The sequence below is a fragment of the Eschrichtius robustus genome, chromosome 4, assembly GCF_028021215.1.
Source record: "Eschrichtius robustus isolate mEscRob2 chromosome 4, mEscRob2.pri, whole genome shotgun sequence".
Taxonomy (NCBI): Eukaryota; Metazoa; Chordata; class Mammalia; order Artiodactyla; family Eschrichtiidae; genus Eschrichtius; species Eschrichtius robustus.
Window position 1 is genome coordinate 45,144,505 of NC_090827.1, and position 18,682 is coordinate 45,163,186.

Genomic DNA, 18,682 nt, shown 5'->3' on the forward strand with positions numbered 1-18,682 from the left:
AATAATAGTGGGGGACTTTAACACTTCACTTACACCAATGGACAGATCATCCAAAATGAAAATAAATAAGGAAACAGAAGCTTTAAATGACACAATAGACCAGATAGATTTAATTGATATATATAGGACATTCCATCCAAAAACAGCAGATTACACGTTCTTCGCAAGTGCGCACGGAACATTCTCCAGGATAGATCACATCTTGGGTCACAAATCAGGCCTCAGTAAATTTAAGAAAATTGAAATCATAGCAAGCATCTTTTCTGACCACAACGCCATGAGATTAGAAATGAATTACAGGGAAAAAAACGTAAAAAAGACAAACACATGGAGGCTAAACAATACGTTACTAAATAACCAAGAGATCACTGAAGAAATCAAAGAGGAAATAAAAAAATTCCTAGAGACAAATGACAATGAAAACACGACGACCCAAAACCTATGGGATGCAGCAAAAGCGGTTCTAAGAGGGAAGTTTATAGCTATACAAGCCTACCTAAAGAAACAAGAAAAATCTCAAGTAAACAATCTAACCTTACACCTAAAGAAACTAGAGAAAGAAGAACAAACAAAACCCAAAGTTAGCAGAAGGAAAGAAATCATAAAGATCAGAGCAGAAATAAATGAAATAGAAACAAAGAAAACAAAAGCAAAGATCAATAAAACTAAAATTTGGTTCTTTGAGAAGATAAACAAAATTGATAAGCCATTAGCCAGACTCATCAAGAAAAGTAGAGACAGGACTCAAATCAATAAAATCAGAAATGAAAAAGGAGAAGTTACAACAGACACTGCAGAAATACAAAGCATCCTAAGAGACTACTACAAGCAATTTTATGCCAATAAAATGGACAACCTGGAAGAAATGGACAAATTCTTAGAAAGGTATAACCTTCCAAGACTGAATCAGGAAGAAATAGAAAATATGAACAGACCAATCACAAGTAATGAAATTGAAACTGTGATTAAAAATCTTCCAACAAACAAAAGTCCAGGACCAGATGGCTTCACAGGTGAATTCTATCAAACATTTAGAGAAGAGCTAACACCCATCCTTCTCAAACTCTTCCAAAAAATTGCAGAGGAAGGAACACTCCCAAACTCATTCTATGAGGCCACCATCACCCTGATACCAAAACCAGACAAAGATACTACAAAAAAAGAAAATTACAGACCAATATCACTGATGAATATAGATGCAAAAATCCTCAACAAAATACTAGCAAACAGAATCCAACAACACATTAAAAGGATCATACACCACGATCAAGTGGGATTTATCCCAGAGATGCAAGGATTCTTCAATATACGCAAATCAATCAATGTGATACACCATATTAACAAATTGAAGAATAAAAACCATATGATCATCTCAATAGATGCAAAAAAAGCTTTTGACAAAATTCAACACCCATTTCTGATAAAAACTCTCCAGAAAGTGGGCATAGAGGGAACCTACCTCAACATAATAAAGGCCATATATGACAAACCCACAGCAAACATCATTGTCAATGGTGAAAAACTGAAAGCATTTCCTCTAAGATCAGGAACGAGACAAGGATGTCCACTCTCACCACTATTATTCAACATAGTTCTGGAAGTCCTAGCCACGGCAATCAGAGAATAAAAAGAAATAAAAGGAATACAAATTGGAAAAGAAGAAGTAAAACTGTCACTGTATGCGGATGACATGATACTATACATAGAGAATCCTAAAACTGCCACCAGAAAACTGCTAGAGCTAATTAATGAATATGGTAAAGTTGCAGGATACAAAATTAATGCACAGAAATCTCTTGTATTCCTATACACTAATGATGAAAAATCTGAAAGAGAAATTATGGAAACACTCCCATTTACCATTGCAACAAAAAGAATAAAATACTTAGGAATAAACCTACCTAGGGAGACAAAAGACCTGTATGCAGAAAACTATAAGACACTGATGAAAGAAATTAAAGATGATACCAACAGATGGAGATATATACCATGTTCTTGGATTGGAAGAATCAACATTGTGAAAATGAGTATACTACCCAAAGCAATCTACAGATTCAATGCAATCCCTATCAAATTACCAATGGCATTTTTTACGGAGCTAGAACAAATCATCTTAAAATTTGTATGGACACACAAAAGACCCCGAATAGCCAAAGCAGTCCTGAGGCAAAAAAATGGAGCTGGAGGAATCAGACTCCCTGACTTCAGACTATACTACAAAGCTACAGTCATCAAGACAATATGGTACTGGCACAAAAACAGAAACATAGATCAATGGAACAAGATAGAAAGCCCAGAGATTAACCCACACACCTATGGTCAACTAATCTATGACAAAGGAGGCAAAGATATACAATGGAGAAAAGACAGTCTCTTCAATAAGTGGTGCTGGGAAAACTGGACAGCTACATGTAAAAGAATGAAATTAGAATACTCCCTAACACCATACACAAAAATAAACTCAAAATGGATTAGAGACCTAAATATAAGACTGGACACTATAGAACTCTTAGAGGAAAACATAGGAAGAACACTCTTTGACATAAATCACAGCAAGATCTTTTTTGATCCACCTCCTAGAGTAATGGAAATAAAAACAAAAATAAACAAGTGGGACCTAATGAAACTTAAAAGCTTTTGCACAGCAAAGGAAACCATAAACAAGACGAAAAGACAACCCTCAGAATGGGAGAAAATATTTGCAAATGAATCAACGGACAAAGGATTAATCTCCAAAATATATAAACAGCTCATTCAGCTCAATATCAAAGAAACAAACACCCCAATCCAAAAATGGGCAGAAGACCTAAATAGACATTTCTCCAAAGAAGACATACAGACGGCCACGAAGCACATGAAAAGATGCTCAACATCACTAATTATTAGAGAAATGCAAATCAAAACTACAATGATGTATCACCTCACTCCTGTTAGAATAGGCATCATCAGAAAATCTACAAACAACAAATGCTGGAGAGGGTGTGGAGAAAAGGGCACCCTCTTGCACTGTTGGTGGGAATGTAAATTGATACAGCCACTATGGAGAACAATATGGAGGTTCCTTAAAAAACTAAAAATAGAATTACCATATGACCCAGCAATCCCACTACTGGACATATACCCAGAGAAAACCATAATTCAAAAAGACACATGCACCCGAATGTTCATTGCAGCACTATTTACAATAGCCAGGTCATGGAAGCAACCTAAATGCCCATCAGCAGACGAATGGATAAAGAAGTAGTGGTACATATATACAATGGAATATTACTCAGCCATAAAAAGGAACGAAATTGAGTCATTTTTTGAGACGTGGGTGGATCTAGAGACTGTCATACAGAGTGAAGTAAGTCAGAAAGAGAAAAACAAATATCGTATATTAATGCATGTATGTGGAACCTAGAAAAATGGTACAGATGAGCCAGTTTGCAGGGCAGAAGTTGAGACACAGATGTAGAGAATGGACATATGGACACCAAGGGGGGAAAACTGCGGTGAGGTGGGGATGGTGGTGTGCTGAATTGGGCAATTGGGATTGACATGTATACACTGATGTGTATAAAATTGATGCCTAATAAGAACCTGCAGTATAAAAAAACAAACAAAACAACTAATACTTAACTTTCATTGGGTTATTTGTATGGAAATATGTTAATATAAATGTTTCAGACATTACATGAACTTTCTAAAAATCTTATATTTGTATTTGTATGGAAATATGTATGGAAATATGTTAATATAAATGTTTCAGACATTACATGAAATTTCTAAAACTCTTATATTTGTATTTGTATGGAAATATGTATGGAAATATGTTAATATAAATGTTTCAGACGTTACATGAAATTTCTAAAAATCTTATATGTTCTGGTATAATGTTATAAGTAATAATCCTAGTTATTACTTTAAAATGTATATCTCAGAAATAACTAATTTTCTTGTCAACTGCATTATTATGAACTTTCATCAAATCTTTAACCGTGGTCATTTTTAAGTCTTTTGTCATTTACAGACAGTTCAAGGACTCAGAGGCAAAGAATACACAAATCAATTTTCACTGCAAAGTAAAGGAGCTGTTACAGTGGAGGATTACTGGACTGAATGTCAATATTATGACATAGTATGAGTGTGTTTCATGTTTGGTAATTGCAATCATTGTTGCTTTTGTTGTGGTCATCCATGTACAATGCTTGGTGTCAGTCTATTTATCTCTTGTAAAAATAAAATACAGTGTGTGTGTGTGAAAAAAAATAAAAATAAAAATAAAAAAAATAAAGTTCTATTTTGAAGCTGGAGCCACACATTTGACAGGAGAAATTGGGAACCAATGGGCTGCACCCTTACTCAATCCATTTAGAACATTGTACTGAACTCTAATGTGTACCAGTACTTTATAGAAAGAAAATGTTTTTATTCTGTGAACCCAGAATTTGTCCTAAATTTTATATACATATTCACTGTTATTTTCCTTGAAAATTATTTTCTAAACATTCTCAGAAAATGTGAAGGTTTTACTCAAAAGAAAATCTTAATTTTTGCTTCAGCAATTCCAATAATATTGACTAATATTTGTTCGATTTAGATTTTTTTCAATTATTTAGTAATTTTCTTCCAAATCATACATATTTTTCTTGGCTTCCTATGGTGTTCTCAAATAGCATTCTTAGCAATTGCAAATTAAAAATCATCTCTGTTCAGCAGATATTCATTTATTATTTCTGATGTTTCACTCTTTTTTCTATATCTCTATATTACTGTATTTAAATAGTGTAAACAAATTAATCAGTACAGTGTAAAATATGACAACTGTTGTAATTTAATATCAGAGCAACCAAAATTCATCTACAGCTTCTTCTCTAAGAATAGCCCCAAGGGTGCTATCTTAGGACCCTTCCTTGTAATCATTGTTGTTGCCATTATTCATTGCACATGGTCTTTTAAAATTTATAATTTTTATTTATGAAGCTTAAAAATGCAGTGGTCATAATGCAATATAACATAGCTGCAATTAGTATATTTATTCTTTTTCCACTTCAGTCTTTAATAAACTCCCAGTGAACTTTTACCCTGTAAATGACCTGATATGACATATTTGAACTTACAATGAACTTATGCATGAACTTTCAGTTATCCTCTGAGAAATACAACAGATGGAAAATAGGCAGATTTTTCAAATATTTTTAGATGCAGTAGTTTGACATGTTTAATAGAGTCAACAAGGCCGACTATCTCTTTCCAGTGTTTACTTTGCTGACTTCATGATACTGCAGGCTGTTTAGTTCCATTATATGCCTGAATTCAGAGGTTGTTATATTTTTGTTTAACCAGCATCTTGATTTTAAACCAGTACTTGTATATGCATTTAAAGACGAAGCTAATTGGGTCATAAAGTGTAACAAATTCTAAGAAAACTTTATTGGACCTGTTGAAATATGGTTGTTTCAAATTATTTAGATACTAGGGGCTTTTAAAGATCCATTTCAGATTTTAGAATATGAATCGGCTATAATGTTTTACCTTTGAATAGTTTGCAGCTAGGAATTCGGTTCAAAATGCACATAAGGTTCTGAAGGGTCTCTTGGGAAAGGAAAGGGAAAATTAACTGAGCACCAAATATTGTGTTATTACTGCTGTGGTGGGAGATAGACTCCTTACAGGTATTTAATCTTTACAACTCTCTTCCAAAGTAGTTATCCTCTCATTTTACAAGAGGGAAGGGAGACAGAGAGGTTGAGTAACTTGCCTGAGAAGAGACAGATAAACTGGGAATTAATTCCAGGTCTCCTAGACTTTCAAATCCTTGCTCCTTTGAAGGACTAATTGTTGACAATTTCGTGCTCCTAGAAACAAAATGTTTTCTTTGATCAAATAGATGTTAAAGATAAAAGTGTGATAAAGCTATAATACTTTTATAATCTTAGTTTTGAGAATTTAAAGAGTTTATTTCTTTGTATTTATTGCACAATATTAATAAATAAATTAGATTGAAAAACTCTCAGAATGCTCCCAGTGATATGAAAATAGTAACTTAAAATTTTTGCTTCTCTTGAGTTTTCTGTTGTTTGCAAAAAACTACATATACATATATTACATTTACCAAATAATGCAGGCATGTATATCATTTATCCATTGATATGTATCTCCTTGCTCAGAATCAATTCTTATTAACACCCACTTTATTCTCAGACCATAATTTATTCATCCTGAGGAATGTTTTAGATGTCATTTAGTTCAGAGGGAGATTATACTTAATGGACATAGACATGTATAAAACAACACACAACTGCATTTATAAGATCAGAATATGAACTGTGTTAAGCTGTAATTAGCCTAACTTTCCTGACACCTCACTTAGTAATGACAGCATCATTGGCGAAGCAGATAAAGACCTTTGCGTTTCACAAGGATGTGTTCAAAAGCTTAAAGGGCCTGTTGTGGTCTTGTCAGTGATGCAGTTTAAACGCAGAGGAAGTTAGAATAAGTTCTGTTACTCATTTTAAAGGAATTTATAATATTCTCCATTCTTTAATTTTTGAGTTCATTTTTACAAACAGTTTCTCATTAAATATTGTGAACAGGTTTTGTATTAAAATAAATGATGCTGTTTCTCTCTCCAGTGTTTAGGTATTGAAGATGGAGCAGTGCAGTTTCAAGGAGCAAAGGGGTCTCTTCCTTCTTCCTCTTATAAAGTCTTTTCGCTGTGTTATTTTGTTACCCAGTTAGGGACGAAGAGCATAAATTTGCCTCTGTACAATACATAGGGAATTTAATTAGAGATAAAGTATTCATTTCTTGTAGAAAGTGGGCAAAAAACATGGTGGGAGAATAAGCCCACAGACCATCTTTGGTTTCTTGGTGTTGATTAAGATTAATTGGTATATATAAATTCCAAAACTTATGATTACACTTACAATAAGGGAATTTCTTCAATTTAGGGTAATCATTATTTATCTGAAAATACAGATGTGTATGGTAGTACTACGATTATAGAGCATCATAGAGAAGGACTGCAGGGTAGGTTCTGAAGTATTAATACAAACAACGTATATCTGTAAGTATAATGTTACTTTTTCGACATGATATGTCCATGGCAGAAAACATAAAATTTAGGCACACGTGCTTTTTTTCTTTTATCCTATTGCTTTAACAAGGACTCTGAAGGCTATAACGTGATGCTGTTTCTAAAAATAAGGTGTCAGTTTTAAAAAAGCAAATTGTTAACCAAAGTTTTTAAAATTAATTTTTCATTAATAACTTACAGGTGTTCTAGTTAGGACTTTTGATTGCAAGAGGCAAAAACTAAATTCAAACTAGCATAAACAAAAAAGGGTGGCAGTCACATGCAAATATAAACACATATTTAGATTATATTGTATACTGTTTTTGCATCTTTTAAAAATTTAATGTAAGGGGCATTTCCTCATGGTTAAATGCTTTTTAACATTATTTCAAAAGTGCTTCATAGCACTCCATTATCTGTATATATCATGGCGTATTTAACCATTACTCTCTTGTGGGACGTTCAGATTTGTTTCCAATAGAGTATTTCCGAATTCTCTGCCCAAGTAGAATAAAAAGCCTGATTGGCAGCTTAAATAGCAGTAAAGTTTAAAGCCACAAAAATATTTCTCTAAATTCCAAAATAAAGGTCAAATGTAGTTGTAATTGGTTATTTAGCTAGTGAAAATTTTGAATAATTTATTAAATTCAGTGTTGACTCAAAAGTAGTTTTTAAAGAACGTACTTCTTATAATGAACTTTAAGTCTCAATTTACTCTTGAGTTGCTGGTCTTTTGTTTGTTTTTGTCACTTGGTAGTTGGGATTTCCCTTCACAGGTGAGCCAACTTCTTCACATAGTTTTAACCAGTACCCATAAGATCTGTGCTAATGCTTGCAGTTAGAATTTTGTTTCTTTAAACTCTGTGTGATAGACCTATTCTCTCCCATATATGTCTATTAAAAAATAAAGCCACAACCTGAATTAAAATAATTTTTATTTTTATGTATTTTTTGAACTTTCTACAATGAAATTACATTTCTTTTATAATCTTACCCCCATGCCCACATTTATATTGTTAGAGCTTCCACTTTACCTCTATGAAAATCACTATTTAGTTTAAGAAAAGGTAAATTTATGTACTTAGAATAGATAAAATAGTTTCTGATCAATAGTTACAGGGCCCATTCTAGGGCATATTATTGTTGTCACAGATTAATACCGTTGTTTATATTTGTAAACTTACATCATCAGGTAAGTGTTTGTTACCATGATGGTTTCAGATCAACTGCTGTCTGCACAATGGGAGCGCCAAAAGCAACTGAAAAAGGAAGGACAGCTCAAAACAAAGTATTTTGAAAAAGTTTGTATATGAAACAAAAAATGAGCTCTTCAGTCTAACTAAATTCAAGGCCTGTTAGCAATCAAAATATTTAACAAGAATCATTATTACAATCACTTAACATTTTCCCCCCCGAGTACTTACACATTCATTCAGCACATTTTAAGTGACAGGTTCTGATACAAATGAGCCCTGTACCAACAATCTTACAGTTTATCCTGCAGAGATATGCGGAAACAGGTAAGTATTAGAAAAGTTTCATGGATGCTAAATTCTACTAGAAAGATTATTTTCTTTTAACATAAAGATTATGTTCAGAAAGTTAACATAATGTACATAGGCAATAGAATCAGAAGTAATAGATCCTTTGGCAGTTCTGTTGATACCTTCAACTGTTTAGTGTCTGGAGATCATTTAGTTTGTCCCAGAAATTTTTCTTTTCTTTAAAAAATACAGATAAAAAATTTCATAATATTTCTGTAACCAAATTTAATTAACAACTTTTATAAAATTTCTGATGCTTGAATCAAATCATTTACATCCTATCGGCAGTTCTATTTCATGTATTTAAACCATGTTATTGAGTTAATCAAGAGACTCTGGGTTAAAACATTCAAGCACCTATTAATAAAAATAAGTACTGGTGAGAGATAGGAATAGACAAATTAGTATAATTTCTTCTTTCATAGGGAAGGACTTATCAAATCATTTTATTCTTTATCAACAATAATGATCATAAAACATTTAAAACTCCAAAAAAAATATGAACAGAAAAATGAATGAAAATAGTGCACAATCCCATCACTCAATATAGAATCAAAGTGTTATTTATTTATTTATTTATCTGGCCGCTCAGCTTGCAGGATCTTAGTTCCCCAACCAGGGATCGAACCTGGGCCCGTCAGTGAAAGGGTCGAGTCCTAACCACTGGACCTCCAGGGAATTCCCTCAAAGTGTTTTTAAATTAAAGACAACTACAGTTTGAATTTTTAAGACTACCTAGATAATTAATTAATTAATTAATCCTCTCTTTCAACTAACATTTGAGTTCCTTACTACATGGCAATCACTCTGGGTTCTGGGTGTATATTTGTGAGCAGGACAGACAAGGTGGCTATCCTGATGGAGCTTAGTATGTGGGTAGATGTTAAACTAATAACCTGCAAATAAAGAATTGAAAAATGCTTTGAAGAAATATTAAAGAGTGTTATGAAAAAGAATAATAAGGGAACATAATTTTGGGGGGCCGCGCCTTGTGGCTTGTGGGATCTTTAGTTCCCCGACCAGGGATTGAACCTGGGCCACAGCAGTGAAAGTGCTGAGTCCTAACCACTGAACCACCAAGGAATTCCCAGGGAACATAATTTAAATTTAGCATTAAGGAAGGCTTTATTAAGTGATGTTTGAACAGAGAAACCTGAAAGATTAGTACCTTCTTAGGCACTTAAATAAAATGAAAGCAATGAAAACATATTGGACACACAGTATTCAATAAATATTGTTGAATGAATGAATGCTATTCTAAATGTCAGAAAACAAAGCAAACATTAAAACAGAAAGCATAAAACAAGATCTCAAAAGTTATTTCAAAATCATAGTTGTGCAAATAATCATAAATGCTACAAACTGCCCAATTAGAAGATGAAGTCTCTTAGGTTAAAATCAAAGTCCAAATAAGTGTCGTGATGCAGTAACAATGCAAGGGTTAGAAATATCAGAATAGGCAAGGAACAAGTAGAAGAAGGGCAAGGAGGTAGAAAGGGAAGAGGAGGAGAATGAGAAGGAAAAAGTAGGCGGTGATGATATTAATAGTAAAGTAGGATTCAAATGGCATAAAAATGTATCTACACAATAATGATAATGTAGTCATGTAGATAAATAACAGCATTAATATATTTAAGTCAGAACTATTAGATTCCTAAAGAGAAATGTAGAGAAGTAAAATTGCTGTAGAAGATTTCAACAGATCTTAATATTTATCAAGTTGATTAAAAGGAACATAGAGTATTAGAACATAATATAACAGTGTTGAATTAATAGCTACAGATAGAATATTTTCTCCCACAAGACAAGTATGCACCTTATTTCCAAGCATCCTCAAGATTATTATAATCTGTATCAGAAAGTAGAAATTTTACAGACCACATTCTTTGACCATATGTAATACAACAGGTTAATAATTAAACTTTAAGCAAAACCAAAAACTCTAATCCCTTAGAAATATAAAAAGTACTTGTACATATAATTATTGGGTCAAAGAAGAAATCTTCAATATTAGTCTGTTTAGAAAATAAGGGCATTGAGGCTATAACATCAAATGCTGTGGTTTGAAGCTAAAACTACATTCAGGAGTGCCTGATGGCCTTAAATGCCCTAGATTGCCCTGCTTTCACTGTAATTGTTATTGACATCCAAAATGGATGACTAACCAAAATTAAGGAATTCATCTACCATAAATTCATGAATATTTTTTAATCACATTTACTTTGCTGGAGAACTCAACTCGTGTTTGAAGAAGCTGGCTTGGAAGATTACAGTGAGGTTCGTGTTCAGATTTTAGGATTTGAGGAAACATACAGAGCACAAGCTAAAGCAAATTTAAATGGAGTAAGTAGAACAGATTTCTCATTCCAGTGCAAATTAGTGGGTTGAAATACAATAAGTCCCCTACATATGAACCTCCAAGTTGCAAACTTTGAAAGATGCTAATGTGCATTCACATGTCCAATCACATAAGTTAGTTCACATGTCTGGTGTACATTGTCATGTGTGTGCATCCTCTATCGTAGTTGTGCTTTTGTACTTTACTGTGCAGTACTGTATAGTGTACAGTAGTACAGTATCTTTATTGCAAGCCTAGGATGTCTGGAAGGAAGCGTAAAAGCAGTGGTGAGGTAGCTGGTACTACTGTACTTTTCAAGGTACTGTACTGTAAGATTAAAAATGTTTTCTATATTTTTTGTGTTTGTTTTCTATGTATTATTTGTGTGAAAAGTATTATAAACCTATTACAGTACAGTACTATATAGCCAATGGTGTTAGTTGGGTACCTAGACTAACTTTGTTGGACTTACGAACAAATTGGACATACGGACATGCTCTCAGAATGGGAATGGAACTCGTTTGTATGTAGGGGACTTACTGTATTCTTAATCAGTTATGTATGAAAGTATTTATTGTAAAGACCAGCATAGCTAAGGTTTAATGGGTAATGAATTTTGGGTTACTTCTATTTTACAGTGTGTATTTTGTTTTTTAAATCTGTAGTTTTATAACAAGCTTATTATTCAATTTGAATATTCTATTTGCCTATGGCAAAATTTACCCCAATTCCATTCCCTTCCTTTCTTGTTCCACCTTTAATATCAGAGTTATGTTTAGGCTCTTGGGTGTCACGTATATGGTTTTCTTCAAAAGTTTTTAGAGTTGTGAATTTAAAATTTTTAACTTCTAACTTGTTCTTAATATATGTTGTTTGTTCTTTAGCTGTAAAAACAGAAGTATTTTTTCCGTTCTTGCTGGAAATTTTCTACTCTTGACTAGAAAATGGATCAGTGATTTAGAATTAAGTATTTGTTTATATTAAAAAAATTCAACATATAAAGTATGTCAAAATCTATTGTAACCACCCATTAGAAATCAATTTCATTAATCTAATTTAATCCAAGATATGTTGAGGTTATTTTTAAAAATATGAATAGCTAAATTAATAAAATGAAGTATGATCAATGTCATTAAATTATGGATAATTAATTTGACCTTGTCTAGGTATTTTTTTCTGTATCTATATATTTATTCTTAGCAGCATTATTACAGATGTGTCTTATATAAGCTTTCTGTTCACATCGTTAACCCTTTTTAGGACTTTTAAACCCCAGTAGTCATATTCACAATGGTTTGACCATCTTATTTATCCCAGAGTATTTGTAGATATTCTGGTTTATAATGATTGCTTTCACTTGTGTTAATCAAAGATGGGAAAATGTATGGGAAACAACAGTGACAATAGTAACAGTAACAATTAACACTAACTGAAGGGTCGCTAAGTGTCAGGCAGTGTTCTGAGTGCTTCACTTGTGTTGTCCTTTAGCTCTCACAACATTTTCAGGTAGATCTGTTAGTATTAATACGTCCATTTTATAAATGAGGAAACTCAGGCACAGAGAGGTTGAGTAATTTGTCTGTGATCAAACAGCTACTGAGGGACAGGACCAGATTTGCACCCCCTACAGTCTAGTACTAGCATCTGCACTTTTAACCACCAAGAGCAAGAGCTTCATTTTAGTGTGAGTGAATTAAAAAGATCGAAGACCTTTGTGACTGAATTATTAAGGCTTGAATAACATAAAAAGATAATTTATTAAATTTTAGAAGTGAAAATTAATATTGTTATTCATAGTCCTAGATATATTAAAGTAAATAACTCAAATATCTGTTCAAAACTTTGAGATTCTTTTCTATTTAGAAATTTTCTCTTCCATATGAAACAGTAAGCCCAACAAGATATTGACTAAATATTTTATTTCAATAACACTTTTTAGAGAAAGAATTCTTGGTTTCATAATTTTTGCAGCCTGTTATTCATTTCATTTTATAAAACCCCTCAAATGCCAAAAACTCCTGTGTTTTATTTTCTACGACTAGTGTGTGGTAAGGTCAGGATATAAACTAGGGCCCATTTAGAGTTATATAGGAAATTTTAGATGCTTGATAAAACCCAGAAACAGGAACCAGGTGTCAAAGTGTAGATATCTCACTATTCATGGAAATGTGTGCTCTGTTAGTTTCCAGGTGGCTTAATTACCATATTTAATACACTGAATAAGAACTATTGAATGTAGAACTGAAAATGAGAGGTTATTGTGAAAGCCAACTTTTAATTTGTTGTTTGGAAGTTGCTCTTTATTAAAAGATGCTGGAAAACAGTACCTATGTCTATTTTTCTTGATGTGCCCATGAACCTCCATTTAGTCACATAATTAAATTGTCAAATAGTCATTAAGTTGGTTTTAGACAGAGAGATTGACAGTAAACATAATGGGAAAAGTAGAAGTTTAATTACTGGTCTTATTAAAATAATTATATCTCATATTTGTACTTGGAGCAATGTTTCACATTTGATGCCACTTATTTTCATCATAATAGATTTATGAGGTAGTTAGGAAGCTGATATGATCTGCATTTTACTAAAAAGGAAAATTATGTTATGGAAAAGTAAACTGACTTGATTAAAGACAAGCTGGTCTTTGGAAGAAGAGGCATAACTAGTCTCAGACTTCCACCTCCCTTTTAGTGACCTTCCAAATGACCTTCCAAATACCTTTCAAAGAAGGTGATTGCTGAATTCTTAAAATTTTCAGATAAGGCACTTTTATTTACATACTTATAAACTATAATTCTGTTTCAAAGTAGGATAATTGATTCATTCTGTAATAAACTATCCAGTGACTATAGATCATCTATGCTGTAAATATTCTTAGGAGAAACTGAGCTATAGCAGTTACACACATATAATTTAAAATAACCTGTCATATAAAGAATGTAATCAGTATCAATGAAATGAAAGAGGAAAAATGAAAAAAAAGGAATTTTACAAATGTAATTTTAGCAATTTTTCCAAGCTATTATTACCATGTGTCACGTTGTATTCTTTGTGGTTTTTTTTTTTTTTTTTTTGGCTGTGTTGGGTCTTCATTGGTGCGTGTGGTCTTTCTCTAGTTGCTGCACATGGGGGCTACTCTTCATTGCAGACTTCTCATGGTGGTGGCTTCTCTTGTTGCAGAGTAGGGGCTCTAGGCACGTGGGCTTCAGTAGTTGTGGTGCTTGGGCTCAATAGTTGTGGCTCGCGGGCTCTAGAGCACAGACTCAGTAGTTGTAGCACATGGGCTTAGTTGCTCCGCGGCATGTGGGATCTTCCTGGACCAGGGCTTGAACCCGTGCCCCTGCATTGGCAGGCAGATTCTTAACCACTGCGCCACCAGGGAAGTCCTCAAGTTGTATTCTTAAGATAAAATTAATTGTTATTAATTTATGGGGCATTCAGTGTTATCATTTATTTTTTTTTAATATTTTATTTTATGTGGACCATTTTTAAAGTTTTTATTGAATTTGTTATAATATTGCTTCTGTTTTATGTTTTGGTCACAAGGCATGTGCAATCTTAGCTCCCCGACCAGGGATCGAACCTGCACCCCCTGCACTGGAAGGCGAAGTCTTAACCACTGGACCGCCAGGGAAGTCCCTATTTTTAATAGGATGTTTATTTTTGTGGACATGCATGGCATAATCAGGAAAACATAATAGTAAACTCCTTATAGTAATCATGCAAACTAGAGATATTTATATGGTCCAGAAAAAAATCTTTCATGCTATGCAGACACAGATTTGTGCCTTATTTTGAGCTATACATTTGTTAATTTCTACTCTTTGTTAATAGGGTCCTCGAGAAGTAGTCCTTTGGCTTTCAGTACATCATAAACAGAAGGCGGCAGTGGAAATTTTTTCAAGAGAAATTGCACCAGCAGGGACTGGAAAGGGTAAATATACACATTTTTACAGTTACAGCTCTATGAATCCCTTGCTTTCTTATCACCAACTCAATTATAATATTCATTAGTTAGCCCTTCTGAACTTGGCAATGTGTGCTAAGCTACATGGATTGTGTTGTACTCATACCCCTTTTGCCTTTGAGCATTTTAATACCTTTAAACATTCATTGAATATATACCTCTTCTTGTAATACTTACATCAAGTTTATCAAAGTTTTAGAAACCTCCTGACATTGTGCGGCTATCTGTATTTTCCCATTATGTGTATGCCAAATGATAGATTTAGGTGATAGTCCCAGAATAAAGCAACATGGTAAAGTTCGCTTTGGGTTTTCTGTGCCCATGCTACCACCCCCCACATTCGGATCCACTTCTCCAGGATGGTCTCTTCTTTCCTGGTGCCTGTAATGGGGTCTCATGGTGCCATGTGCCACGCCACCCTCAGGCACACAGGACCCATTCCCATAGTGCTCTGGCTTTTCCCTGAAACCTGAAATGAACCTGCCATGATCACAGGACCAGGCCTCTCAAGCGGCTTCAGTTTTCTAATCCAAGGAACTCATTCATTCATTCAGACATAACTTTTGAAAGGCCTTGAATTCCCACTTTTTACATATGGAGAAATTGAGGCTTAGAGAGATGAAGTAGGTAAAATGAAAGAGGGCAGGTGTCCTCCTTTGGCTCCCAAGAAGAGAAGGAAAATTTTCTAGTAATATTAATGTCACAGGGAAAAGTTCTATTCTATTGTCACTTCTTTCCTCTTCCTCTCCAGTGATTAAAGTGGAGCGGAAAATTGAATTTTGGCAAAGCAAGACTTACATTTTAAAATTAAAACAAAGCAAAAATTAATAAGTGGGACTACATTAAACTAAAAAGCTTCTGCACAGCAAAAGAAACAATCAACAAAATGAGAAGGCATCCTACAGAATGGGGGAAAATATTTGCACATATCTGATAAGGAGTTAATTTTCAAAATATATAAGGAACTTGTAAAACTCAATAGCAGAAAACCAAACAATCCAATTTAAAAATGGGCAGAAGATTTGAATAGACATTTTTCCAAAGAAAACATACAAATGTGCAACAAATACATGAAAAGGTGCTCAGTATCACTAATCATCAGCGAAATGCAAACCAGGAACACAATGAGACATTACCTGTTACCTGTTATAATGGCTATTATCAAAAAGACAAGAGTTAACAAGTGCTTGTGAGGATGTAGAGAAAAGGGAACCCTTGTACACCAATGTAAATTGGTGCAGCCCCTAAGGAAACAATATGTGGTTTCCTTAAAAAATTAAAAATGGGGCTTCCCTGGTGGCGCAGTGGTTGAGAGTCTGCCTGCCAATGCAGGGGACACGGGTTCGAGCCCTGATCTGGGAAGATCCCACATGCCACGGAGCAACTAGGCCCGTGAGCCACAATTACTGAGCCTGCGCATCTGGAGCTTGTGCTCCGCAACAAGAGAGGCCGCGATAGTGACAGGCCGGCGCACTGCGATGAAGAGTGGTCCCCATTTGCCATAACTAGAGAAAGCCCTCGCACAGAAACGAAGACCCAACACAGCCATAAATAAATAAATAAATAAATAAATAAATAAATAAATGGATTATCACGTTTAAAAAAAAAAAAAAATTAAAAATGGAAGTGCCATATGACTCAGCAGTTCCAATTCTGGGTATTTATCCAAAGGAAATGAAAACACTAACTCAAAAAGATACATGCACCTTCAAATTCATTGCAACATTATGTACAATAGCCAAGACATGGAAGCAACTTCAGTGTTCATCAATAGATGGATAAAGAAAATGTGATATATACACATGTGACAACATGGATGGACCTTAAAGGCATTAGCCTGAGTCAAATAAGTCAGATAGAGAAAGGCAGATACTGTATGATCTCACTTATATATGGAATCAAAAACATTGAGCTCATGGAAACAGAGAGTAGAAATGGTGGTTGTCAGGCCTAGGGGTAGGGAAATGGGGATGTGGTAGTCAAAGGGTGAGAAGATTCAGTTCTAAGTTGAATAAGTTCTGGGGATCTAATGTACAGCACGGTGACTGGAGTTGACACTGCTGTATTGTATACTTGAAAGTTGCTATGATAGTAGAACTTTAATAACAACAACAAGAAAATGGTAATTATGTGAGGCGAAGGATTTGTTAACTCCCCTTATTGTGGTGAACATTTTGCAAGATATACATGTATAAAGTCATCACATTGTACACCTTAAACTTACACAATGTTGTATGTCAGTTATATTTCAATAAAGCCACAGAAGAATTAAGTTAAATGAAAACAAGAACCACGTTATGGAAAAAGCAGGGGCATGTTCACCATCAAGCTAATGAAGCTTAAACTCCAGGGCCCCTCGGTTGCAAGGGCCCCTTCCAGCACCCTACTGTTGTGCTCAACTAGGCAAATGTTTTTGTAAATTTTCCAAGAGTAAAGTGTTTTATCTGTAAGGCTCTTATTATCTCTATCCACTTTTCCACTTTTGTCAAACCTCTCTGTGCCCCTCAGCCTGCTCTGTGTCTGCTCTTATCAGCCTTCTTGGTGTAGGCTGTGCTCCCACAGGCAGAGTCCTGCCCAACCACACAAACTCATCTCATTTCATGATACTGACAGTGGAGCCAGAAGTTTAGTTGCTGTATGAATAGTCTTTAGCCCCCAGCACCAGAAATATATGGGTAGTGGAGGAGAAAGAGGTTTGAAATGTGTGTAATCATAAGCCAGTCCATATGTGGAAAATTCTTCCAGTCATTAGGTACGTAAAATTCATCAAGCATGTGAAATTCACTAGGTGTGTAGGCAGAATTCAGTTCTCATTGTCACCTAGTCAAAACTGGAGGTTCTCCCCTCTCAGAAATATAATTGACAGTGAAACATCTCTAATTATAATAACACTCCAAAGTGAAATTATTTTTAATATCTTTCTGTATGTGATCAATAGATACTCTTCTATCAAGAAATAAATGGTAACAAATTTTCAGACCACATCAAAAGCAGTAATTCATTGAGAGAGATAAATTTCAAATAGAAACCAGTTAATCAAGAGTAATGAATCATATGAACACACTAGAAAAAGATTTAACTTTCTTGCCGATTTGACAACAAATACTGACATCAATAAAATAGCATAAAACTCATAATATCCCACAAAATAAAACATCAATTACAAGCTGGTTGAGTGTTATCATAAAGCATTCAAGATTATCTTGCACAAGAGAATTGAAATGCCCTGAAATCTTATGGCTCAGGCATGAAAGAAACTTCTTTCCAAAACTTAAGCTTACAGGACATAAAAGAGTTGTGAAGCTGAATATTTTTTTCAAACCTATTAATAATAAAAAATACATTTCAATCTGCTGTGCTGAATAAAAAAATGAAAAACTTTTTGACTATCTACATAGAAATTTATATGTAAAAAATTATTTGAATTTGAAGAGATTATTCGAGTATGCAGCATAGACATGTATGAAAAGATATTGGAGAAGATATTAGAGAGTTAGTTAATAAAAAATTATCCTTTTTGCTATATTCTGTGCCATTAGTGGTATTTATCAGCTTTATAAAATTTTATAATTTGTTGTGATTTTTTTCTCATTCACTTTCATATCTGATTTTATATTTTTAATTTTGTATTATTTTTCTTAACAAAGTTTCTGCAAATTGTATTACCTTCAGGCCTCACAAAGCTGGATCTGCTCCACTTCTAATTAATGATTCTGCCACTTGATTTTTAATGTTAAAATAGTTATAAAACTTTTTAAAGCCCCAGTTCCTTC

General features: G+C 33.9%; 1 non-coding gene across 1 annotated transcript; it reads right to left on the reverse strand.

Annotated features, from left to right (window-relative positions):
- Window positions 1-9,615: 9,615 nt before the first annotated feature.
- TRNAE-UUC (transfer RNA glutamic acid (anticodon UUC)) lies at window positions 9,616-9,687 on the reverse strand. Its single transcript has one exon. It is a non-coding gene; the product is annotated as a tRNA-Glu (tRNA).
- Between the last annotated feature and the right edge of the window lie 8,995 nt (window positions 9,688-18,682).